The sequence below is a fragment of the Amblyomma mixtum genome, chromosome 3, assembly GCF_055824585.1.
Source record: "Amblyomma mixtum isolate Tamu chromosome 3, ASM5582458v1, whole genome shotgun sequence".
Classification (NCBI taxonomy): Eukaryota; Metazoa; Arthropoda; class Arachnida; order Ixodida; family Ixodidae; genus Amblyomma; species Amblyomma mixtum.
The window spans coordinates 174522720-174543281 of NC_143014.1; the positions used below are offsets into that span (position 1 = coordinate 174522720).

The 20562-nt window shown below is 48.2% G+C and overlaps 1 pseudogene; it reads left to right on the top strand.

The window, feature by feature from the left end:
- The first annotated feature begins 5416 nt into the window (after window positions 1–5416).
- LOC149352784 (dol-P-Glc:Glc(2)Man(9)GlcNAc(2)-PP-Dol alpha-1,2-glucosyltransferase B-like) lies at window positions 5417–18577 on the top strand (annotated as a pseudogene).
- The last annotated feature ends 1985 nt before the right edge of the window (window positions 18578–20562 follow it).

Consider the following 20562-nt stretch of genomic DNA (forward strand, 5'->3'; position numbering starts at 1 on the left):
ACATGATTTCCGCGTAATTTTGTAAGCAGAAGCCCACCAGAATTCCTGTAAATTTGTTGAGTTCAGCTGTTTTCTTTGTGAAGTTGAAATTATATGAAGTATGAGCTTTATAAAATTGTTATCTTGAGTTCTTACAGCGAAGACACACTGATTAAAAGTTATGATCACAGAGTAACGGCAAAGTAACGTCCGATACTTTTTTTCGGTAACGGTAACGATAACGCGTTACCTTTTTTGTAGGTAACGTAGGGCTGTAACGCGTTCTTTTTTTTTTAGTGTAACGAGTAACGTATTTAGTTACTTTTTTTCGGTAACGCCTACAACACTGCAGATTTCCCTCGGGGGCCAGCTTCTCTTGCCGTTCGTACGAGATGCGGTATTAAACCTTGTTCTTGTTAGACGATGCCATTGTGCTTTCCCGGAACCTGCCGATGCTCTCCGCGGGACACCGAACCGCCAGGTCAACGCTACCCTTGGGGCTAGCGGGCGACAGCGGTGGGATGTCGCAGGCGAGCCCCATGTAACAACCGGTATAAGTCTACGTTTGGAACGTCTATGTGCTTAGACCGAAGCGGCGACCCCCCCCCGACTCCGGTGTCCCTGGCGGGCGGGCGTCGTGCTCATGGACAGCTAAAGAAGTTAATGCAATTTACTATGTCCCTAACGTGTCCTTTCTCCCTATCGCTCCCTCCTATACGCTTTCAGTTCATCTCCCTGTCTACTCGTTGTCCCATTACAGCCAAGCGCACTTATAACGAACCTGATGGTCACGCAGATTGATTTCGTTGTATCCGATGTTCGTAGTAAGTGGGCATCCCACATTACAACCGAAGCAAAAGCCAGACGCATGTGCCGTTTATTTTATAAAGAAGCTCCTTATGCGCGTGTGCTTTTTAGAGGAGACACTGCGCTTTCCAAGCTCGCCAGAGGCGCCATGTTCTCCTCTCCGAGACACTTGATGCTAACAAGCTGCTTTAGGGATGCGATATAATTAATCGTGGTTGAAACCTTCACGGCAGGTAGTGCTAGATCGTCCTGCTTGGCATCTTCCTAATATTATTTTTCTTGGCAGTTTGGGAGGGCTTATGCTCGCGTACTTCAGCCACGTCGGTGTATGGCTCCGCTGTCAGCGTCATCACCCGCGCAAACCAAGTCATGCTAAGCAAATTCATATCCGGCCAACTTTGAATGACACATTGCCGCAAGTCCAATTGCGTCTGAACTCGTGGGTGTTCGACTCGACTGCGTCCTGCGTCGTTCCCGGGTGCGTAAATCATACCCCACTGAAGCAATTCGAGATGCACTCCAATGCAGTCATTTCCATCTAAGCGGTTTTAATCATTTCACGGGTGCGAACAAAGCTCGTTTTTCGGGATCCTTGAACCGTATATACATGCATTCCGGGGCAAGTTAGTTTCTTCAGCCTCTTAGAAGCCGGTTTTGGCAGCTTCTAAACGTCAGATTCGTATTTAACGAGGTGATTTCACGAAGTAAATGGAAGTTTGCACCCAGGCCGAGGCTGAGAAATTCAGTAGGTGTTTCAATTACTTCTGAGAATGTCAATCGGTCAATCTTTTATTCCTTACCACAACTGTTAAAAGAAGCGAGGGGAAAATCTCCTAATATGGTACCTTTGTGCTGCAGTCGGTGCTACAAAGTGAGCAGTATAAGGGCCCCCGCACTTCGCGAAAGTTAGTGCTGTTACTGCTACTTGAGCCGCAGTTTTAGAGGTGTTCTAAGGGAGACGTTGTTGAGCTTCACATCACCAATAATTAAGACAAGGAAGGTCAGCATTAAAGGTCAGCAGAGATGCGTCCTGCACACGGCTGAAGAAGCGGATCTCCGAACTACTTTGCACAGCCGCATATTACCCACGTGAACAAGTTTATCAAGCCAAACTACAAGGGGGCAAGTGGCACGTTGTGTTTCTTCGATTTTGTCATGTTGAACCACGGAAAGAAGGGCATTCAGTTTCGGCCGAGATCTGCACCCAAAAGCTCGACCCCGAACATCCTGCCCTCTCGTACCTCAGGCGTAGCCATCGTACAGCGCACGCGAACTTAGCAATACGTAGACAAAATCAGACAGCCGCACCCGGCGCAGACGATGCGAGGCCTCTAGTGTACGCGTGCGTAGCTCACAAAGAACCTCGGCCCTCGTGAGAGACTTGCCGGCGACAAGTGGCAGCCGCCGCTTGCTGCTGTCATAAACGAGTAGAGAAAGATGGTAACGCGGAGCGTTGCCTTCGCAGACATGCATTTCGACGGCCGCATCTGGTAAGTAGTTCCGCTTGCATTGCACGCATAACGCTTTTATTACTACTTTCTCGAGTCGCCATGCTCTTTCCGAAGAAGAGGGGAGATTGTGTCAGGGACAGGGAGGCGCTGTACGGTCACTGGCCCTACAGGAAGTGCGAGGTTTTCGACGGCGGGGCCGTTTTTATGGCGCCTCCTCGTTCGCGGAAACCGAGTTGTGCGGCCACACTTGTTCGTTGTATCTGAGATGCAGTGCCATAGCCCAAATACATATTTTGTCGGTCGCATCGCCCTCGTTCGTAATAGGCGAGCGTTCGTTATAGTTGCGGCTGTTATAAATAGGCTCGACTGTATTTCCGCTGGCCGCAGCTCAGGTACTTCAGGTGCCATGGCCGGCAAAAATCTTTTCCTTCCTTTTGGTTTTGCTTAATGATTAACCGCGCACTACTCCTGCTACTACTCGCTTATCTCTAGGAGGAGCTCCTCTTTGGCGTAGAGGTAGCGCGCTCGGCTCCCGACATGAGGTCGGAGATTCGATTCCACCTCTCGATGGCTACATTTCTTTACTGCAGAAGTAATTTACACTGAAAGACAGCAGACACATAATCTTTGTTGCTTGTTTTCATCTTTCAAATGATGCGTTAGACATTACAAAACATGGGCCGCTGCGTGTAATCCTATGTGACCGCTAAATAACTGATAATTGAATATCTTTTTTCATGCTGTTTCGGTTTCGGTTTCATCAACCGAACGACTTGAGGCACGAAGAAATTCTGGAATATAAACGCTGTTACGTAGTTTTAATTCACTACAACACTTAATCTAGGCTGATTTAAGAGCCGTATCAGCAGTTATATTGATGTTTTTTCCGTGCCTCCCGAGACCTAAAGGCCAACTACACGTCACAGCGATCGCTCCGTGGATAAAACTGAAGCAGCGTGAAAAAGAAATTCAATTATAAATTATTTAGCTCTCATTAGCGAATGTCATGCAATGATCCATGTATATTAATGTCCAAGACATCATTTGAGAGAAAACATTCAAGCTGAAATTTGGTATTTATACTCATTTAATGTGGAAATACGTTTATTAAATTCGTTATGTGTTACAATTACGACATTTTATGGCCGCATAACCACAATTTATGTAACTTTTAATTTGCTCGAAACGCGCGATCGTGCCCATATATGTGACGTCACACACAACGTGATACCATGACGTCACTCTTTCAACCAATGACGTACGTGTGACATCATGACCCTTTTGGCCAGTCTGAATTATCGTCACACCGCCGGACCCCAGGTTTTTTCCGCAACGGGACCTCTAACGTTATCCTGTTAAAGTGGATAATGGCGATTGTTTTCGGCTATACGCAGTGGAACAGTCGCAGCGCCGCCTGAGAAGCATAGGTTCCCTCTGCTGTCTTCTTTGAAGCACGAGTGCGATAGTCGCCTCTGTGACCTCCCTCGTCTAAACGAAGGAAGCCGAACTAATCTGAGGGCATCTAATAATATTCAGAACGAAAGAGTCTGCTCAAAATTCAGGGAGAGCTAGCAAGCCTAAGGTTCTGGTTTAGACTTTCGTCATTTCTACTCGCGTACCCAGCTGAAAGCAGTTTCCATTGCACATGCTTTGTGTAAGTTTTTTTTTCAAGCTTGACGACGCTTTGTTGTTAAGTAAAGATAAGTGGAATGAGCTCGCAAGTACGAGATATTGCTTCTTATTGTGTGACGTTATGTGTTTCTGTTCATGATATGGAACAAAGCCTATGAAATCAAAGCGTTTCGGTGCACAGGTAGAGAAAGTTGCTCGCCGTGATACGAAGTTTCTCAAAATTAGGTAGACGCCTTTCATTTCTTGATAACCAATCAATGATTACCTTGAGGGAAAGTAGCTCCACCATATATGCGAGTTTTTTTTTTTTTTAACAGCGCTTCATCCGCCAATGAAATGCTAGGATGGTTGGATGGAATAACTATTTCAGAGCCAATCATTCAGAGGGTCGCAGGACTTTGTCCTCTTTCCTCTCGCTAGGCGTCGACCGTAATCCCCTGGGACTCGGCGGCGGCTAAAACTTGACTTCTGGGTCTGGGTTGTGCATCAGAGCCTCCCATGAGTATGGTGTGTGTGTGATGCCTTTGGATCGCGGGCACGTCCAGACCATGGTCGCAAATCCGTCACAGTGTTTATATCTAGCGTTGAATTGCCCTGTGTATCGTTTGTTATAAATCCATGGGTTTGGAAATACGGCGGACTGGAGTTTCCTCCAAGCTCTCTCCTCCTTTTTACTAAGTTTGCGATCCGCTTTGCGACGTCACTAGAAACGGATCACCACGTGGTACTCGCCGGCGACCTCTAAATACTTTATAACTGAATTTCTCTCTCCAGTTCGGTTTCAACAGCAGTACGATGGCTATGACGTCAGAGGTCAGTAAATGTCCCGTAAGGCATTAAAAAAATGAGATATAATCGTTGCCTTGCCGTTTTAATTCACTACAACGCTAAACCGACCACCTGGGGATCTTTAATGTGCACTGACATCGCACAGCACACGAGCGCCCGATGGAGGCGAAACGCAAAAGGCGCCCGTGTGCTGTGCGATGTCAGTACACGCTAAAGATCCCCAGGTGGTCGAAATTATTCCGGATACCTCCACTACGGCACCTCTTTCTGTCTTTCTTCTTTCACTCCCACCTTCCCCCTTCCCTTACGGCGCGGTTCAGGTGTCCACCGAGATATGCGAGACAGATACTGCGCCATTTCCTTTCCAAAAAAACCACTTTACAATTTCATAGCCTACCTCAAGAGCCGGAATAACAAGGAGTGGAGAAGCAGCGATTATATCGCGTTTTTTTTTTCTATGCTTCGCGTGACCTCTGGCGTCATATACTTCGCTCGGCTGTTGAAATTGAACTCAAAACACGTGTGTGAGAAAGTAAATAAAGTTTAAACAGTTCAGCGATCGTAGGCGAATACCACGTGGTGGTTCATGTATAGTAACGTCTTACGCATCGCCGCAAAAAAAAAAAAAGATAACATGCAACCGAAATTTGGTGTCTATACACAACGGACTGTTGGCCCGCGGACCAGCTAGGCGTCACGTGATATCACACTTTCGGTCCGTCTGGTTCACGCCTGACCAAAAATGTCGGTGAACTAGCATGGCGAGTGACCGTGGACATGCTATAGTCCGCTCAGTGACTCTTGCTAAGGTGAAGTTTGGAGAAGCGGACCAGGCGTCCAGGCTGCGGGCCAAACCGCCAGGCGCAAACTTCAAGGAGCGGAAGTGAGAAGTTACGTGACGCCTGGTCCGCGGGCGAACTGTCCGTCATGTAAATCCATCTTTTTCGTCTGCCAACATCGTTTCGGTTTTTGCCGAGCCTTGGCAGTCCCTTACAGCTGACGTCAAGCGTGCCTCACGACCTTGGAAAGAGGAATTCGCCTGAGAGTCCAACAACAGACGCCGCCTGGAGGCACATAAGTTAGAATTAAAATATATATATATATATTTGTAAATCATTGTCTTGCTTTTGAGGACTTGTATGCGGTGTTAACGCTCTACATAATGCACGCATTTTATAGCCACTTTCAAAAATGCAAGGTCCTCGTATCGTCTTTCGACTTGCGTTGCTTACGCTGTGTATCACATTTTTATGTGAAGCATACTACTTTAGCTACCACTTCAGCCCTTCACCGTGGTTATGCGCCTCCAAATCACGTGATACATGACGTCACACCCCGTGACACGATGACGTCACGACAGTAGAGAAACGGGAGCCCACCTCGCGCCGTCGCTGTGGTTGTGCGCCTCCAAATCCCGTGACACGATGATGCCACACCACGTGACACGATGACGTCACGGCAGTGGAGAAACAGGGGCCCACCTCGCGCCGTCGCTGTGGTTGTGCGCCTCCAAATCACGTGACACATGACGTCACGACAGTGGAGAAACAGGGGTCCACTTCGCGCCGTCGCTGTGGTTGTGCGCCTCCAAATTACGCGACACGATGATGCTTCGCATTCTCAAGGCTTAACCAAGTTAAGCCTCAGTCGTTTTTTATTATTATTATTATTATTATTATAGTAACAGCGTGCCTAAAGGAGGAAGCTTGTGTATTCACACTTTCCAGCGCCCGACCGGTGATAGACTTTCGCAGTGTAGGCAGCTACACTTCGCGCAATGGATGTGCCGACGAGAAAAGTGAAAAGCAATCGTATCTGTAGTGTCCCCCAGTGCAAAAATCGTGCAGTGTGAGGTGAAATAAGCCTGCACAGTTCCCACAAGGACAAGAACTGAAAGCACTTTGGAGTCTGTAGCTGTGGATCCGGAATAAAATGAGCAATTCGTATGCAAAGGTAGTATGCAGTAAGCACGTCTAGAAAGATTTCTTCTGGCGTTATCTCGGTGAGTTAATCGACATAGCGTGACTGGCTACGGCGTTTCTCGTCTGGAATTTTATGACAAGATTTAGAATTCATACAATTAAAGATCTGAACCCTGTGCGACCACTGCTGAAGGCCGGCACCGTGCTGTCACTGCGCTCCCTATGTATAGTCAGCAGAGCTCAATCTTTTTCTGAAAAAATTGGAGGCTTATCAAGGTTAAGCCCAGTGGATGCGAAGCATGTCCTTAGCGTTTGGCGGCATCTTGACCGCATACACGCCCGGCGCAAAGACGCTGGCGCGGTTGCGGGCACAGAGACTGACGCGACGGCGGGCGCGCGCCGCCTCATCCCTGGCGTGACGTCACATATCACGTGATGCAGCGATGGTGGCGCCGCCGCCGCGTCGCGCGCGACGGCGCGAACCGAAGCGTGGAGGCCTCCGCCGGGCGACGTCCGACGGCGCGATATGAGGCCCCATCTGCAGCCGGTGTGACGTCCTCACGTGACGTCACATCATGTGATCTCACTTCAAGGTCAATGGTGGCCACCGCCGGGAGGCGACCGACGGCGCGATATGAGGCCCCATCTGCAGCCGGTGTGACGTCATGTCACGTGACCTACTTGAAGGTCAATGGTGGCCACCGCCGGGCGTCGCGCGAAGGCCCGAAACCTACGTTAATATGCTTCGCATAAAAGAATTTGTTCACTGGAGTGTCCGCGCCCGTTGTATGTAGCCCCACAGGAGCAACCTATGAAACCAGCGCATAAAAATGTATGTGCACGCACAGCGGAGGTAGCAGCCTCGTAATAAAATAAGCGTTGGGAGTTTCATGCCATATTCGGCGATATTGAAAGATACTGTCAGCGCATATAGATAGTCCACAAATCGTCATATTTCAACTTTAAACATGTACAGACCGCGGACTGCATACCGGAAATTACTGTGCATTGAAGCTAGTTAGTTAGCATGCATGTTAAAAACTTGCCGCAAAGTAATGTAACAGGGGACCGAAAAAGATGCGCATGGAAGTAGTTATAAAAAAGGTCGGAATGGCCGGTTGGTCCGATCGTATGCTGGACACTTCACGTCTTCGTCCACTCGTGCGGCGACACGTTGCCGGTTGGGGCAGCCACTCCAAACTTCTTGAGAAGCAAGAAACTAATTTATTGGACTGGAGCAAAATACAAACACTTAGAGAAAAGGCTGTTTAAAAGAAGGGCTGTAGAAAAGCGGCCGAGACTGAGACTCCGCGCGCTCGTCCCTGCTCTTTGTTCGCAGCGGTTTTTATCCCCTCGATAATTGGGCGGAGCTTTATTAAACCTGCTCTCGCCCAATTCCAACCAATACCGCTGCAATGACACTCTTCATACAAGTGGGCGGAGCCCAGTGCTCGCCGGAGCTGCCGGAGCCCGACTCTAGAGGCGCCAGTAAGTCCACTGCTTAGCTATTTCAGAAGTCGCCGACCTTACTGACCCCCCAGAATCTCCTTTCAACGGGAAACGGTCGTCGGCCCCTTGCGGCCCCGACAAGGCTGCTCGCGGTATTTCTCCCCAATCCCCGCGGGCTTGGACAGCGTCCGAAGCGCGCGACGCGCTGTCGTCATTGTCAACCCCTCCCGACTTCAGACGACACGGGGGGAATTACCTACTGGCGCCGTAGGTAATTCCCCCGCCTGCGTACCCCGCCTTCCTTTGCGTCGTGTTTTTTCAAGCGGTTAGTGGATGCAACTCCTCGCATCGCGTGGCTAGCATTAAAAGTTCTCATCCTTTACAACGCACCTCTGCGTTTATTAAGCGAGTGACAGAATCGCTTCGACAAACACAACAGGGCCGGAAGCTGCACGTTCCTTCATGCCGGCACGCTTCTACGGATCATCACTCTAGCTGTTCTCCATGACGACGATGCCATCGCGCCACCTATAAGCGCTGAAAAGTGTGAATGGATGCACGCCGGATTTGTGGATGAAGTAGGACCAATGGTGAGACTTTCAGGTCCAAACTTGTAGTTCCGAGCACCGACCAGTGAGACCGGTCCGTATTGGAGTCGGTACTTTCGCCTAAGGGCGTGTAGGGACGGCAAGTACAGGCAAGGTGATATCTGTCGAGCTCTCAGACATTTGTCTGCTCTGCACGTACTTCTTTCGAATGAAGTCTGTAGAAAAGTGAGATTTTTTTTCTGATTTTAATAGCGGATATACCCTGAAAATCACATTTAGGCCACAGTTGTCATCTGGAACGCGATGAAAATCATTAGCTGAGTTTGGAAAAATGATCTCAATATGATACTTTAGAGGCTAGTGAGATTATCATGTGAGCAAAGGCAAGTCGCCGAGGGAAAATAAGGAACTTGTCAGTGGCCATGCGCGACAATAACTGGAAAAATAAACAAGATATAGAAGAATGACAAGGACACGAGAAATGTTATTCAGCCCGGAGTGAGAAGCGTATATGCAGTGCAACAAAACAGGGGACAACTGAATACACCCATCCTCGCACACAACCGACAAGGGATAAAGATGGTTGCGAAAATCCCGTTGGCGTGATGTGCAGACAGTAAAGTTACGCGACGTCGAAAAAAAACAAACAAAGGAGATGAAGAAAGAAGGAGAATACAGCAGCGGCGGTCAGGGCCCCGCCTGACTGTAAGAACAAGAAAAACATGCGGACACGCGAGAAAGAAGCCGCATTTTCCGTCCCCAAACTCTCAATAAGTATGGGACTTTCAGTCCGTGTCTTTACTTGCTGTTCCACAGCGGGGGCGGACCCAAAGAGAGGATGGAAACCACTTCGACCAGCTGCGCGGCGGGGATCCGCCGCGTACTAGCGAAAGAAAAGAAACTGGCAGTGAGGCGCGGGCAAAAGAAGCGAGCCACGGGACGTAGCTCGCTATACCACAGGAAGTCGGGGTCCAAGAACGGGAGAGGGGACGGGTTGGGGATCGGGAAGGGAGCGAGGCGAGTGGCCTGTGTGCAGCGATACGTGGACACATCCGGGAAAGCGCTAAAGGCAGCTTGGCGTCGGACGCCTGCACGCTTGACCCCCTCTCCGAAGAAGATGGATCTCGCTGGCGCTGCCCGCGGCCGCCCAAACCCCGCCGCGAGGACAAATTGATCCCGCCGTAGCCATAGAAGCACGTTCGTTCGAAAGTGAACGTCCGCTCGGGGGCTTCACCGCGGGCGATCTCTCATTGCACTAAAGTCTAGACGGAAAGCAAGGAAGGGCATCTACGCAACGTTGGCGAAGTTTCCGAGAAGGCAACGCTTACAATTACTTCCAAGACTCTGTGCAGTTGTCACTGGTGGTTGCGAACAATCGGCGGAAGTATCTTGTGCCGACCGCCGTGCCGAAAAATCATAAGCAAGTGTTATTTGGCGGTAGCTTTCTCTGATTATGCCCGGATCAATTCACTTCGGTTCGCAGCGCAGCCACAGTTGTGATTCATGTACTATCCCGTCAGTGTTTTCGACTTCCGTTATTAGCCTTCTAATGTAAACACGATCTATAACCACCTTCTTCAGAGGTGCTGCGTTCAGTTCATGCAGTGTTCGCTACGCAGCGCTCACCTGCCTTCAACCTTATCAAACACCTCATACTCATTCCTTTAACCATTTTATTTTTTATTTCCTTCCTATAAAATACCTGGCTGCTCATATGCCTATATCGATTTTATGACGCCGCTGACTCCTTCATCCGTATTTCCCGCCACGGTTGGTGTGGACGCCACATTTCGATCTTAGCGAAATGCAAAATCACGTTGGTGATTGCCGGAGTGGGTCACGCCACCGCTCGCACAGTCTGTACCCATCAGCGACAGCAGCTGCTCCGTCCGAGGGGAACACTAATGATAACGCATACTCTTCCATATCAATCGCATTTATCGTCTATAGTTTTTTTTTAAGTTGATCCCTTTTTCATTGCGTCTTCAATTTGGCTTCGCCGAGTTTTTGTTTTTCCATGCGAAGTTTTCATATTATTTTCTTGGTTCCTTTTCAAGCTCAGCGCAAAAGAATGGCATTGGCTCTTGAATGCAAACTGTTTTCCAGTTCATATTGCTTGTATTATCAGCAAGAAATGAAACGCAACCAACAGAACTGAAATGCCAACACAAAAACAGACAAGAATTCGGCAGAGGCATTAAGACTGCTTACGTGTGAGAATGCGAAAGCATTACAGTGCTGGGTCATGCTACGTTGCAGAATGAATATAAGTCATGACTATGACTACGAGGCATGAATACGTATAACGTTTGTACAACTGTATACATTTTACATTACGGTACTCGTAAAGTGATGCCTCATGACTATAACTACGCCTCATGACTACGCATACATTGCACAAACTCTGTACACCTTACCTTACGTTACTTGTAAGTGCTTAGTCATGCTTCGTATGCAGAGTGACTATGAGTTATGAGCCACAACTATGACACGAGTCATGACTCATAGGTCATTCATGACTATACATGCTCTCCTACAAGTGTTGTGATATCGTACACCGGCGTACTGCATCATCCGAATTTCGTGCTCTAGGCGGCGGCGGAATTTCGTGCCATGGACAGCGGACGGCGGACGCCGGCTTTTGTGCTAATGGGTTTATAATGCTTTCCCTTTAATATGTCCGCTCTTGGAGAGCAAATACAAGCAACATTGATTAACATTTCTAAAGGAGGGCCTTCGCGGCTTGGGAATGAAATGAATCTGCGCTAGTATTGAGCTTCCACTGGCTGATATCTCCTTCTTTTGCTGCTCGTGTTTCAGTTGTCTTCATCGCGTTTCATTTGTCGCCGATAGTACCTGTACACGTTTGCTAACGATACAATGTTTTAGTTCTCTTCGTAAACGCTGCACAAGTCTAGAATAGTCTAGAATAACTAACCGGTTTTTATAAAAAAAAAAAACAGCCAACGAATTTGGACTTGCTAACGCAACACTGGGTTACTAGAAACGCCGTATTTCAGGAATCAGGATTAATTTCAAGCACATGGGGTTGTTAAACGCACACTAAACCAAAAGTATGCCAGAGCATTTACATTTCGCCGGCATCGGAATGCGGCCGCCGCTGTCCCCAGAAGCGAACCCGGGAACTGCAGAGCTAAGCAGCTGGACGCCTCAGCGACCACCGCGGCGTGTTTTGTCAAAATCGCAACCGGCAAAAACGGCTCCGTGTCGTCTGTTTAAAAAACTTTTTTGTCAAGCGCTTTCCAACCAGCAGTGTTCTTAAGCCGCATTCAAGCATGCCGTTCATATATATAATGTCCCATACTGAGACCTTTTTTTTTTTCATCTTAAAACGACCTTGTTCCTCGTGTGCAGCTTTCTTGTTCGTCTTGTGCTTTCGGAAAGAAATAGACAGCGCCGAGGATACCTGCATGGTGTGGAACCGAGCAGCAGCCGAAAAGGAAAGGAAACCTCGCTTTCACACGCAACATGTATACACCCCGGCCTCAGTTAAGATACGAATACGGGGTCCACATCAGGAAACCGGCGCAAGCAAAGATGGAAAACGAAAAAGCTGCTGCTGTTTTTACGGAAAACACTACTCGCACGAAAATACTTCTTTTTCAGGTTCCGTGGCGAATACATGTGACGTTTACCTTAATTCCGGTCTAAGGGGCCAAACTGGTACCTCTTGTCGTATCGCTTTTCATTACAACGGCGAAGCTGCCCTGTTTTATATTATATATATTTATTTGACCTTGCAATAAGACGAGACCAAGCAAGTTGTCAAGAAATTTTTGGCCGTGGACGTAGACCTTCACTTCGTTTGAAATGCAGTGAGGTCATGCTCGACGACGCGCGGTTCATTTCCTTAATTACCGGAACAAAGACTGCCTGTCTTGCTGCAGACTTGACTAATCCCGGGCATCTTAACGGGTACATGCATGCTCTTGTGTTTCCCTTTTTAGTTGTTTTCCCCGCTTTCCGTGATCAGGGCTTTTTCGTGTCGGCGTGCCAAAGCCTGGAATGGAGACGGAGAAGAGACACAGGGGTTTCGGGAGGACACAAGGAACAAAGTCAAACTTGAGGCTGACTCTGGTCCAAAGCGCGGGAAAAGAGCGAAGCGCAGCGCTAGCTCGTAGCGACTGAGCTAACAGAAGCTCAAGAGTGAGCCCTGGCGTGAAATTTCAGATCTCACTCAGCTTGTAGCAGCCGTCCTGACAGCGGATGTAAATATTGTAAATTGCTGGGGATAGACTTGAGCAGAACGCCTTGTCGCTTCCTGCAATGTGTCATTGCCCATCTCGAACCACCCACCAACAAGGCAATCAGTCTATCACCAACAAGGACTGACCTGTAACAATAACATCCACCTGTTAACTCCATACGCCAGCTTGAGTTAGCTAGGCTCGTTAACTCTATACGCCAGTTTGAGTTAGCTAGGCTGGCCTATGTTAGCTCAGGCAGAAACTAAGAGTAAAAATAGACAAATGTGACTGCAAAAAGGAAGCGAACAAAAATCATCAAGAGCAGGAGAGACGGGAAAGTGCCATTTTTGATCTCATGAATACAAGAAGTGTGGTGAAATGGCGGTATACTGCCACATTTTATATGAAATCTCATTCAGTGAAGCTGCGTGGACAGTGTTTTATGACTAGAATGGGAGGATCACAAAATTTGCTCCTGTGTGTAATATTCTGCAGCGCAATGCCATTTGCCAAAAGCCAGTGATGTTCCATGATGTAACCGCAAATTCCCTTACTTACTTAGCCATAAAATTTCCAGTTTTTGCTTCTGTAGTGTAATATTCTGTAGCGCAGTGCCATTTGCCGATAGCCAGTGATGTTCCATGCTGTAATCGCAAATTCCCTTACTTAGACATAAAATTCCCGGTTTTGCCTCGCAGTTTCGAAAATTCTTGCATTTTCCCTGCGTTATTTATATCCTGCGATGGTACGGGAAATATCCAGAAACTTGTTCCCCAGAACATTCTGAATACGTGCTTCAGACGAACAAATGGACCGACCCTGTTTGAACTGACTGAATACCAGTTGACGACTACATGAGGATGTCAGAACATCCTGACTGAGACATTCTGAGGACATTCTGCGGATGTCTCTGCGTTTTCTGGGTAGTATTTTCATTAATGCATTGCGGTTCATAGGGAATAACGAGGACTGGAGGGAAGGAATCTGGCAGATTGGAGTCGTTACGCGTGTTTGTGTTTTTACGGCGACAGCCATTTTGCGAGCCTATGCTCTGGACCTTCGGGTAACCAAAGTTTGTAGAATTTTGTTTATTTATTGAACCACACAGGCCCCAACGGGCATTGTGTAAGGGGGTTTACAATATCAAAAAGGATTCCAGTAACATGAGGCAAACACTGGGTATGTCAGTTTCAAAACAGAACAGAATTCACATGAACTAACAGAAATCAAGCCCCTTGCAGGTGCCCGGAGGTGCACCCGCCAAAGCGTGCTCGGAGGAGGGACCTTCCACGCCTGGAAGTTGCTTACATCCGCTGCGATCCGGGCACTGAAGGGGTGGAGGCTACACACGCACGCACGCACGCACGCACGCACGCACGCACGCAACTACATTGCTATATGTAGTCGCTTCTTTTCGTTTTATTATTTCCAGACAATCTAAACATCCGAGCTCTCAGCGTTGTCGTTCATTGACAGCTGTAGTTTTTTAAACAAAGCAACGACATGCGAGCGCTCTGTCGACGTGGTGACGGCACGGTGCTGCTCAGTGCTGATCGCCGCATCCGCCTTGTGAACTTTTTCGCGACTCTAACAGAAGGTGCGCATAAAACCTTTGCGCAGTATCAGTGGTATAATGCTCTGCGAAGGCACGAAGTCGACCGTAAGGATAGACTGCGCCGTTTTTTCTGTCTCTTTTCGGAGTTTGTAGCCGAGTTTGCGCTTTGTCCAGGCCGTGGCCTTTTAAGTTTAGCTAAAAATTATCGTCAGTTGCGAAAATTTATCTTGTTTCCCTGTTCATTCTCAAAATTTTCGGAAAACTCGCCCAGAATCGTTTTCCTTTCAGACAGCGTTTTGACCGAGACTCTCCGAAAAAGGAAGATTTTGCAAATGGAACATCACTGCCGATAGCCTTCATACTGCGAGACGGACTCCTCGACATCGCGTTCCGGGACCTACAAGAGCAGTTTTTCACGTCGGATCCTTGATGTTTGATCAGTGATGCATTGTAAACACTCCTCCATGGGCCCGAAAAGGGCCTGCAGTATGTTTAAATAAAATAAAAAAAAGAGCGGAAGCGATGTTCGTTCTTTTTCATCGTGAAGTGTGGCCGAGCGTGCGCATTCCAGGGTATTTCGATTTTTCTGTATGGGTGGCACTGCGTAAAGCAAGATTGCAAAACTCGACGTACAGCTCTTTCTGCTTTTGCTCCGACGAATTCCCGGGACCGGTTTTCAGGGCCGAGGTTCTTTTATTCCCCGAAACATTGTGATGGACAATGCAAGCATACACACGAATTTTATTTGCATTTCTCCCTGCGCAGGAACAGACCACTAACAGAGTCAGAACAAAGCAGATGTACTAGTTACACATATGGTCTCCCAAATCACTAGCTTCCCGTTCACATGGCCTGAAGCTTTGTAGCTTGAATGCACAAATGTACTTGGCTCGGCAGTGAGGCATCTAAGGCCCTACACAGGCCCGCCGACGTATGGGCCCGAGCCCGGTTCGGTCCTGCGGCTTCAAACCTGAGCCCTTCCCGGGCCCAAGAACCCAAAGCCCAGGCCAAGCAGCAAAACACCGCATTTTCGGGCTCTGGACACCGGCTTTCGAGCACCGGGAACAGGCCTTCCGGTAGGCCCGGGCCCGTGCAGTGTTGTCACTAAAACCAAGCCGTATAAGTCGTTTCCATTAGGCATTAAAATGCGAACAGGCAACAGCTGTCCCGAATGTATAAACGGTGGCGCAGTGCATGAACCGTCCCTGCTAATATTACGACATGAATAGCACCCCAGTCGTCACAGGCCGACTAGCTGGCAGTGTCTGGTCTGACACATCATTCTGGCCGCTTCTAATCAATGCCCTGTAACACACACATGTGGCACTCGTTCGGCGACAGATGCTCTTGGCTGGTCGACACACGCATAAAAAAGGCACTCATGAGGACAACATAACCGTACATGTTTTTAACAGAAAATTTTCCTCCGCTCATCTTCGGCTTCCATCGGTCGAATGGTGTATCGTGTGCCAAGAGCGGTGCTCTGGCTTCGTGGCATATTTTTGTTGCAACTGGACTCGATGATTCGTTTCTTCGAAGTATATGGGTTACACACATGCGCTCTTTACTGCATTGTATTCGCCTCGCCACCCGCGCACCTAGGGTGAACGTACATGCGGGTGAGCACATCGCGCATGCGCCGTACCAGCGGTGTTTAGTGATGATGATTATTATGATGAGAGCAGCCATATGGGAATTGTCTGCAATGATGGCCGCAAGAAAGCGCAGCGCAAGCCGTTTGTTAAGCATCACTGTACCATACACTTAGACATATACCATGAAAATAATTTGCTAAAATCTCTCTTATAACACTGAAAAAAGAACCTTCGACCAAGCCTATTTTTCAATAATCAGATAAATACAGTACAGCAACCACAAGTACGGCAAAATAAGTCAGCAAGAGGAATACTAGACGCTTTGGAAATAAAAAAGCGCGTTAGCTTCTGTGTTGGCGATCTCTCAGTATGTGTCTTATTGGTTCAATGCGTAACGAAAAAATGTAACAGTATCATGTCCTTCCTTTTATTTTTTGCATGTTGGGTATAATGGTAGAGATTTCTGGATGCTCATCGCTTGGCCACAGTTACATATTATGCGCATCAAGAAATGTTCTGCCAGTTGTTAGTGCGCTTACGTAGTACGTGCCTTGTGTTTTCTTTGTCTGCCGTTTACTTTTGGTGCCTTTTCGTAAAAAAATATTGTCGAATCAACTTACCAACTGAACATGTTAAGAGAAATCTTTTATCGTCCAAGAAATATTTCTCTCCCTTTCCAGGCCTGAATGCCTCCCAATTTAAGATCAGCTATATGCGATGAAGAAGCATTCATGATCATGTGGCCGCGGTAAGTGTCTCAATAACGGCTACACCCGGTTGGTTTGTCGGCCTTTTCAGGGATGATATCGCTTCACTTTAATGCTTTGTGATATCAGCATCCAGCTGTTTTCACGTTTTTATCATATGAGGGCATGTTTTTCTTTTTCTATAAGGGATTACAGCGATTGAGAAAAATAAGGAAAAGGGTAGGAGAAAATTCGCTAAAATGAAACTAGGTTCGGGCATTTGCCTATGCCTGGTGAAGCAACGCGTACCGCTCTGTTCTGAAACATCGACCTTGTGCTGTCGTCTGTTATTGTGGCAGCTGGATGGGACATGCGTGTTTCGAGCGGGCATGAGTTATTTCAGTGGCAGCGAGCTGATAAAGGTTGCCCTTGAGGTCGTGTATTCTCCAGCTGTCTCTCTGTGTTACCACCATTTTGCTAAGTAAACGCGAGCCAATGTGCAAATGCCTTCTACACAGGCGGTCATGGTACAGGCAATGCGCTTCTTGAGTCTCCTTAGGGCTCAGCTTGCTCAGCATGTCGCATTCTTGGCGGCGCTTTGCAGCGTTTCCCTGTCCTCACTTGTTGTATCCTTGATGATTTACGGAGTCCAGCCCGCACCTTGCATGGACGAACACTACCGCGTCACCATGGCGTACAGCTACTGCACCGAAAATTACACCACCTGGAACTCAAAAATAACCGCGCCGCTAGGCCTCTGCGCGACTTCTGTGGCGATGCTGTCAGCGTTCGAGATCTTCAACTCCACAAACCTTTGTTCATTGTACGTACTCCGCTGCACCAATATTCTCATGGGCCTGGGAAATTGGCTCGCCGCGTACGCGATTGCGATCAAGTTAGCAGGGCAGGGCATCTCGCGAGCCAAGCTTACCTTGGTAAGCGCTGCTGTCAATTCGCTCTGCATTTTGAATTTCTTATCACATATATACTACACCGACCTGGGCTACATATTTTTTCCTGTTGCTCATGTACCTCTCCTATCTTCACTGCTGTCACGGTCTGGCGGCTTTGCTTGGCGCTATTGCCATATTCTTTCGACAGAGCTCCGTCCTGTGGGTGGCTATGACAGGAGAATTTCAGCTTCTGGACTATCTCGAGAGATCATGTCATTCCCAGGGCCGTGACCGCGGCTTCCAAGAATCGGATTTACTTGGACCCGGCGGCAATGTTTGTGCCGAAATTCCCTGAAAGCGAGTGTCGGATGTTCTTTGCAAAGCCTTCGCGAGAAGCTTCGGCTATGTGTTCGTGTGCCTCTACTTTCTGGCCTTGGTTATTTGCAACTAAGACATCGTCGTTGGCGACAGGGCTCAGCACCAAGTCCGTTTCCATCCGCTCCAGTAGAGCTACTGCCTTCTTTTCACGCTTCTGCACTCAACGCCCCACGTTCTCAAGCCATCAGCCATTGCCGATTTCGGAACCAGCGTCGTGCAGAGGCCCCTCGTGTACGCATGCAGCGCTCTTCCTGGTCTCCGTCCTGGTCGTCCAGAAGTACACCCACCTGCCCCCGTACAGTACACGCTGAACGACGACCGGCACTTTGCCTTCTACGCCTGGAGGGACGTCCTCGGCAGGGGCGCCCTCGTACTGCTGCCTCGTGCCCACGTACATATTCGCCGGCTATGCACTGCTGCGGCGCCTCAGCCACGTCCCTCTTCCCCGTCGGATCCTCTTGGCGGCGTGCGTATTCGCCTCAACGGTATTCCACCCACTGCTAGAGTTTCGCTACTTCATCGTCCCCTACTTGTTCCTGGGCCTTCACATCCGAAGCGAGAGCTCCAGACAGCTTCTGTTCGAGCTGGCGCTGAACACTACACCGTCTACTGCGTGATCCTCTAGTTGTTTCTTGCTCGCAGCATTGTGTGGAACCGCGGCTGGACAGTTGAAAGCTTCATTTAGTAGCCTGGGTTGGTACAGGCACGTTGCCTGCGTCGAATCGGGATATTGCGACCATTCACGTCTGCAACATAGACTTCTGCCTCTGCTAACGTGTTTGAGAACGCGCGTGTCGTAACACTGGCGCCAGTGCAGGCATGTGGGCCAGCTAGAACACGCTCGAAGTCTGGAAATCCAGATGAAAAGGCGCGGCGAAAAAGCTAAGATGTTCAGAAGAAAACGCAACGAATCGCAAATTGCGACGTTTCTTACATTCACTACAATATGCAGCCATGTCTCATATTTGCACTCAGAACTTATTTTCACGACTCTATAAAACGCACCTGTACTACACTACAAATAAAGAATACGCAATGCGAAAAGATTGCCTTGTTTCCTTCATTATGGCGTAACCATCAAGATTCAAGGGTGGCCACTACGGAGGACGTCAAGCGTGCTGAATGCTTTGTGAGTAGTTTTTCCTAACGTACTTGCAAGCAGTAGCGCAGACACGAGTACAAGGACGAAGGAAGCGAAGAACGCAACGAACCAGACTGTCAACGTACAGTCGCGAGCGAAAAATATTAGCGCAGATCATTGGCGATCAGAATTCGTATATCTCACCACGCGGCGCTGCGGTACGCAGACCTGCTTAACGGGCCGTTTCCATGTTTGCAGCCTAGGGGTGGACGGCAGGAAGTAATCTTTATCAAGCGTGCACCGCCCGAGCGTTGAAGTGCCGACCCTACGTGACTGTGCTTTTGGCTCGGTTATCATGAGCAAAGATGGCTTCTTTTTATTACTGTTTTTTTTATGTCCGCGATGGTTGGCAAAATGAACTCGCGGGAACAATAGATGATAGCGCTGCTTTTAGCCAGTAATTTTGCTGTCCGTGGCATTCCGCTGAACCCCCCTAATACTGTAGAATGGGAACGTCCCGGCACTCTCGTTATCAGCCTCTTCGCCACCCGCAGCGCCACGCGTTGTCATTCCGGCGCTCTGGTGTACCGTCACGTGTGCTAATCTTGTTTACCCGCGACTGTACACGCGCTATTCATTCCTGGTGTATCCTTTCCAATTCCTAAATTGCGGCGCCTTACGTGATGCCACAAACAGCGTTTTTACTTCGAGCGCGTCTGTAAAGAGGAAGGTCTGTTCCTTTGCATACTTGTTCTCAGCAGACAAATAAATTTCCACCTGAAAACATATTCTGCGGCCGTCTGCACCTTGTAAAGTGTGTCCACACGAGGCCGTTAACTGCCACTCAAAAAAAAACTCCGTCGCACGCGCTCTTAAGAACAAGCTCCTTCCCGTTGGTATAGACCGTGTATTGAACCTAAGCATGAGAGAATAACCAGAAAAGTGAGAACAAGAAAGGCATGAGCGCCGAGTCGGCGCATAAGACAAAACAATGATGCGACCATAGCGCTTTAGTTCGTATACCAGGTGTCCCAGCTAAATGTAACCAAGCTTTTAAAAAACACGGGATGCCTTAGCCGTCTGAAACCAAATGAGAGTTGTTTAGAGTCGCGTGGTCTAGTCTGCAGTATTTTTTTTTCGTTCTTCAAGGTTGACTAATTAGTTAGGCTTAATTAACTAACTTTTTAATTATTGACTTGAGGAACAAAGTGTCAATGGAAAAGTTGTAGCTCGCTTTGAGAACCAGCTTACTGAGACATTTGCAGCAAAGTAATAATTACGTAAAGTAGTTTTTTTACCTGTCTTTAACCATAACCCGCACAATAAGAAAAAGCTTCCACATGACAACTGCGTAACTTCAACGTCCCAAGACGCACATTAAAGAATAAAATCCATTTTTTCTGAAGTCCTCTCCTCGATGAGACTTTGGGTGCACATTGGGGCAGAGAAGTGCGCGAGCAGCTGGTCACGCGATAACTTTTTTTAAGGCCAATAAATGAAGCTACGCAAATCTTAACTTGACGGAAACAGCACTACTAGCGGATTTTCGAAGTGATCTAAAACTTTTTCATTGACACTTTGTTCCTGAA